Below are 7,215 nucleotides of genomic sequence, written 5' to 3' on the forward strand. Positions count from 1 at the left end.
GTCTTCTCAATGATGAACTCTTCTGCCACAAGAATGTAATGCTTTTTAATTATCTGAATATTTTCTATTTTATATACAGGTGAAACTCGAAAAATTAGAATATCGTGCAAAAGTTCATTAATTTCAGTAATTCAACTTAAAAGGTGAAACTAATATATTATATAGACTCATTACAAGCAAAGTAAGATATTTCAAGCCTTTATTTGATATAATTTTGATGATTATGGCTTACAGCTTATGAAAACCCCAAATTCAGAATCTCAGAAAATTAGAATATTACATGAAATCAATATAAAAAAAGGATTTTAAATACAGAAATGTCGGCCCTCTGAAAAGTATAATCATGCATATGTACTCAGTACTTGGTTTGGGCCCCTTTTGCATTAATTACTGCCTCAATGCGGCGTGGCATGGATGCTATCAGCCTGTGGCACTGCTGAGGTGTTATGGAAGACCAAGATGCTTCAATAGCGGCCTTCAGCTCTTCTGCATTGTTTGGTCTCATGTCTCTCATCTTTCTCTTGGCAATGCCCCATAGATTCTCTATGGAGTTCAGGTCAGGTGAGTTTGCTGGCCAATCAAGCACAGTAATACCATGGTCATTGAACCAGGTTTTGGTACTTTTGGCAGTGTGGGCAGGTGCCAAGTCCTGCTGGAAAATGAAGTCAGCATCTCCATAAAGCTTGTCTGCTGAAGGAAGCATGAAGTGCTCTAAAATGTCCCGGTAGACGGCTGCGTTGACTCTGGACTTAATAAAGCACAGTGGACCAACACCAGCCGATGACATGGCTCCCCAAACCAACACAGACTGTGGAAACTTCACACTGGACTTCAAGCATCTTGGATTGTGTGCCTCTCCATTCTTCCTCCAGACTCTGGGACCTTGGTTTCCAAATGAGATGCAAAATTTGCTCTCATCAGAAAAGAGGACTTTAGACCACTGAGCAACAGACCAGTTCTTTTTTTCTTTAGCCCAGGTAAGACGCTTGACATTTGAAGCCCATGTCCAGGACCCGCCTGTGTGTGGTGGCTCTTGATGCAGTAACTCCAGCCTCAGTCCACTCCTTGTGAAGCTCCCCCACACATTTGAATGGCCTTTTCCTGACAATCCTCTCCAGGCTACGGTCATCCCTGCTGCTTGTGCACCTTTTTCTTCCACACTTTTCCCTTCCACTTAACTTTCTATTAATGTGCTTTGATACAGCACTTTGAGAACATCCAACTTCTTTTGCAATTACCTTTTGAGGCTTTCCCTCCTTGTGGAGGGTGTCAATGATGGTTTTCTGCACAACTGTCAGGTCAGCAGTCTTCCCCATGATTGTGAATTCAACTGAACCAGACTGAGAGACCATTTAAAGGCTCAGGAACCCTTTGCAGGTGTTTAGCTGATTAGAGTGTGACACTTTGAGCCTACAATACTGAACCTTTTCACAATATTCTAATTTTCTGAGATTCTGAATTTGGGGTTTTCATAAGCTGTAAGCCATAATCATCAAAATTATATCAAATAAAGGCTTGAAATATCTTACTCTGCTTGTAATGAGTCTATATAATATATTAGTTTCACCTTTTAAGTTGAATTACTGAAATTAATGAACTTTTGCAGGATATTCTAATTTTTCGAGTTTCACCTGTATATATAAATTGTTAAATATTTAAAGATAACTATGTATAAGTATTTCATATATTAGTCGTTATTAATTAATCGGGACACCATGTAATTAATTTGATTACAATTTTTAATCGATTGACAGTCCTAAAAATATATAACAAAAATTATATTTTTTATGAAACATTGTAAAATTATATTTTATTGTGCGGCTCTCTGGAATACTTGATTCTGATTGGTCAATGGCACCAATCAGAATCAGTAGCAACCGCACATCCACGTATCAGGCTGCTAATTTGTGTGTGTATATATATATAAAATGTTATTTGAGGGGCTTTCTCAACAAATATTGAAATATGTGATTAATTGCGATTAATTTGAAATAAATTAAAAATGTTAATCGATTGACAGCCCTAATTATATTATATTATATTAAAGATTTTATCATAATTACATTACATAATTAAATAACAATACTAATGTAATAATAATAATATTTTATAACATTTTATTAGATAAATTGTTTACTCTGGATGATTCTCACTACACAACAAGACAGTAAAAGGCTTAAAACGGTAATTTTTGTTTTTAATCAGACAACTATCCTTTGAAACAAACCAACCAAACAAAGCCATTGTTGCCAAGTAGATTCAAAATGTTCAATGCAAGAGGTCAAATAAAGGAGAAAACTCGCTCTGATTAGTGGATTTCATTTTGACGTGTGCACAGAGCCCCACACATCTATTTCAGTATGCCAGGGTTTGTAAGACCGACCCTTCACATCGCGTCATGTCACAGTTTGGAGGGTCTGCTGTGGAGGGCCATCTCCCGATCCACACACACACACACACACACACACATCCAGCCCCAGACAGACATTAAAAGATGTTCATTTCAATAATGAATGATCTGGATGATGGAAAGAGAGATGGTATATAGATGAGAGAGTCACATAGAGAGAAACACAGATGAGGTTTTAGGAGTATCTGGGTCAAATTCATACATGGGTAAATATGATCCACAGCGACATGGCTAAAACAATTTTATATTAATATATGTCTTGACATTATTTGGTCTGAAATGGCTTAAAGGGTGTTTCTTTCTATCAGGGGAAACTATTTCAAAACAAACATAGAATCGTTTTCATTTGGTGGTGCATTTGAAAACATGGCTAAATGATTTCTTGTGAGATTGTTTTGATTTGTGGGTGTGTGTGTGTGATATTGTGAAAGTTATGGCAGTCCAGACAGAGATAAGATCTGATGCTGACAATAACCAGCCCAGTTCAGCAGTCCTGGAAATGTAATATTGATCGTCTGCTGATTAATCTACTGTTTCAGCCCAATTAAACAGAGTGACCTGTACTGAGCACAATACTTCTTTTTCAGCCTTTTAACCATATTCAATATACAGTATATCACAAAATGTATATATACATTATATAGTACATTTTTACATTAGCTAAAAAAAACTTTGTATAATAATACAATATAATATGATGATAATATAATATTTTTTACTTACGAATTATAATATTTGTTATCAATACTAGTATCATAACAATATAGTACTACACCTGTAGTATATTAGGGCTGTCGATTTAATGTGTTAATTTAGCACGATTAATTATATAAACAAATAACGCAATTAATCATGCTCCCTGACACGTATGTATTTCCTGCCAAAGGAAAAATTCAAGCAAAAAGTACATCTGTACTTTACGAACGAATAAAACAAGCAATATATTGAGTTCTTAAGCCATTTTCTTTGTATTGTCTAATTAATGCTTTATTCATCTGCCACAATAATGCAACATTTATTTAGATCAAAATTTTTATCCATAATATATTTCATTTATTATAGGCTGTCCATATTATATTTATAAATATTTGAATTATTATTTATTATTTACATACATTTTCTTTTTTCGGGGGCTTTTCTCAGCCAAAAACTATGTATGCGATTAATTGCAATTAATTCAGTTAATTAATCGGCATGTCGTGTAATTAATTTGATTTAAAATTTTAATCGATAGACAGCATACAGTATATATACTAATGTAATAATATTATATAGCATTTACATTTTCTTAGATAAAATATTTATACTTTGGATGATATTCGATACTGTCACGATTCCCCGTTGTCTGCTCTGTCACCTGTCCCGAACTACACTTCCCATAATCCCCTGCCCTCATCACTGCCAGTGTCATTGTTCTCACCTGTGTTTAATTTAATCTTTATCCTTCTGTGTATTTAAGCCCTCTTGTTTGTTCATTCGTTGTTGGTTGTTGTATGTTATGGTTGTCTTTGTCGGTGTTCCTGCCGTGCCCTCCGTGGATGTTTCTTGTGTTTATATTTTGTTATCCCCTCGTGGATGTTTTGTTTGTTCCCTGTGTTTTGATTTATTCTGTGTTTCCTTGTTTATTTAATAAAGAGCTGCATTTAGATCCTCACTCCTTGTCTACCCTCATCTGAATCTTAACAGATACACATCAAGATATTTATGTATTGTCTATGAAATTACTCAAAAGGTACATTTTCAAACAAAGTTTTCCAGACTGTTATAACAATGGTAATAAACAACAATATTTGCATGTATTCCTTACTAAAACATTTAAAAAATAACAAATGCCATGACATTTGTGAAAATGTTTCGGTGCTAATGCTAACAACTCTGAGCTGAGTCTGAGTTCTGTGTTCATACATTCAAACGTATGGAAAATCAAAACAGGGCTCCTTTAAAACATCTCTGGTATTTCTCGGGTCATGAAACTAGCTTGATGACACTTTATGAGCCAAATAAAAAGCTCATTAAAATCACTATAATATTCACAGTGTTGCTAAATTTAATATCACCAGCGAAATTATTGTGAATGCATTGTGGATATTATATATAATTCTGAGCTCTATTAGCTGGCATAATAAAATATAAAAATAGTTTTGGACCTAAAAGCATTTCCACATTTTTTTCAAATTCCTCCCCAGATATCTCTATTCATTTGGTATATGTGTGCATGTGCATATGATTTGAGGACCAGTATTGTGTGTGTGTTCATGAAGAGGCTTTTAGCAGGTAACAGTGAATACTAATGCTGGTGCCACTGTCCAGAAAACAGCCCATCCTTAACAACAGCAATTCTTTTCTTTTTTTCTCTTTTTTTGTGATTAACATTTTTTATTATTGATTCACACATTAAACAAATAAAAGCAAAACATATACACAGAATCAACATACCCTCCCCCTCCAAATCCCCAACCCCACCCGACTCTCTACAAGCACCCCTGTGGTCACACATGAGCACATACACACAAAAATCAACAACAACAAAAAACTGAAAAATTTAATAATCACACACATTAATAACTACACTTCTCTCTCCATTGCTCCACCCTGAGAGCCCTACAAGAACGGCAAATATTTGCCCCATATCCCAACAAACAAATCCAAATTCCCCAGTCGTCTAGATCACATTCACAGCTCCCATTCACCACTCCTGAAATGGGGGCACTCTAGCCGACTTTCATCCCCTTAAAACAACTTGTCTGGCGATCATCACTGGTTAGGACCACATTTGTTTTGTGTGTTTATTCCATATATTGATGGTCGCCCCATCGCCTAAAATACAGAATCTGGGGCATAATGAAATTTGAGTGCCCAATACGTCACACGTAAAACTCTGAACCTTCAACCAAAATTCTTGGATCTTTACACACCACCCAAACACATGGGTTGTGCCACCATCTTTTGATTGGCATTGCCAGCAGGAGGGAGTGTTTAAGACCATGCCTATACAATCTAGATGGGGTTCAATAAATACAATGTCAAATCTTGAATTGCATAAGCCGCACCCTTGAATCTCTAGATGCAAACTTGACATTTATCAGAATACTAGCCCACACTCCCTCCTCCATTACCCGATCCAATTTTTTTAATATTAAATATCTGCCGATACCGAGCCCCGATCCGATACTTGTATTTGCCTAGATAATAGAGATGCAGACTGTTTTTTTGTTTGTTTACAAAAATAACTAAGTAAACAAAGTGTTCAGCATCTCCTCGATGACCTGTTTTACATGCTTGGCAGTATGAGACCCATGAAACTGGTGTCATGCAATACTGCACGCTTAAACTCGAAAGTAGAGGAATCAATACAGTGTGCATTGAGGCTGAGCAATGACGTGGCAAACGTCAGAGCTCCAAATGTCTGTTGTAAAACTAACAGCAGTCACATTATGTTTTAAATAACCTTGTATGTTGTCTCGAACCTTACCGTACAGCTCTGGAAATGCGAGAGTGTCGAGACGGCATGGCATAGCGTGGATCCTAAAGCTCCAAAAGATGGCAAAAACCTGCATTTCCTACCACAGAGATGGGCTGGTTGTCCAAAGCTATGAATTCAACCACTTTCTCTGTAATCTTTTTGGCCTTTTTGCTCTTTCAAGGATATTTTTCCTTCCTTATAAAGGTTTTGTCCATTGTTTGTTGCTTCGGTGCAGCAGCCTTTTCCTGTGTTGCATGCTTAGTTTTAAGATGTCGTATCAAATTGGTTGTACTGAACACTGCTCTATTGGTACCGCCTCGCGAAATGATCGTATTGCAGATATTGCAAGTGGATGTTGTACAGTTTTCGCTTTCTAGTTTAAAATATTTCCACACTGCTGATATTTTAGCCACGGGGTTGCTAATGCTAAGTTACTTGTCAGTTTACGTTCTGCCACAAATTGTGCTCAGCTGACGTAAATGATCGGAGTAAGGTGATCGGGCTGACTGCCGATCTCCGATCAGTTAAAAAATGCCATCCGATACTTACTTGGGATAGGGACATCCCTAATTTACACAATTGTGGGTCATTTCTCTTCATTTTAATATTAATTTTGCTATATTTTATTTTGTTAGCACTTTAAAATATGGTTCTACTCATTAGCATTTCTATATACTGTATTTACTGTGAATTTTCACATTTGAGAATCAGTGGGTTCATCCAAAAGATACAAAATGTTGCATTCAAAGGCTTTATATGGAGTTAGGATGAAAATAAGGTGCATTTTGAACTGTTCTCATTCACTAAGTAGGGAGCAAGGGAGCAAGGGGACATCCTATAGCTTTCTATGCAGCTATGTGCATTCACTTCTAAAATCCGACCAAATGTTCATTTTCAGGCTACAGATGATGTTTGGGCCTCTCAACATGTTTGGCAGACATGGGACAGTGGTAATCAGTATATGTTTATGATTGTGTTGGGGCACTGCTTGTGTGTGTGTGTGTGTGTGTGTGTGTGTGTGTGTGTGTGTGTGTGTGTGTGTGTGTGTGTGTGTGTGTGTGTGTGTGTGTGTGTGTGTGTGTGTGTGCGTGTGCGCGTGTGTGTGCGTGCTGTATACCAAAAACGTTTTACTGTTTATTGCAATGTCAAAAAAGGGTGCAAATGTTGAGGAACTGAGTGTTATAGGTCAAACAGAATTCAGAAGTATTGAAAGGACAGTCTACAAAATATCCATTTAGCACATCCAGTAATCTCAGTGTTGACATAGCATGCCAGGCTTATTGAGAAATAAAAACAAGTGTTGCTTTGTATAGTATTGTGTTGGGGGCAGTGCTTTAAACAT

This window comes from Xyrauchen texanus, chromosome 11 (genome assembly GCF_025860055.1).
Source record: "Xyrauchen texanus isolate HMW12.3.18 chromosome 11, RBS_HiC_50CHRs, whole genome shotgun sequence".
Taxonomy (NCBI): Eukaryota; Metazoa; Chordata; class Actinopteri; order Cypriniformes; family Catostomidae; genus Xyrauchen; species Xyrauchen texanus.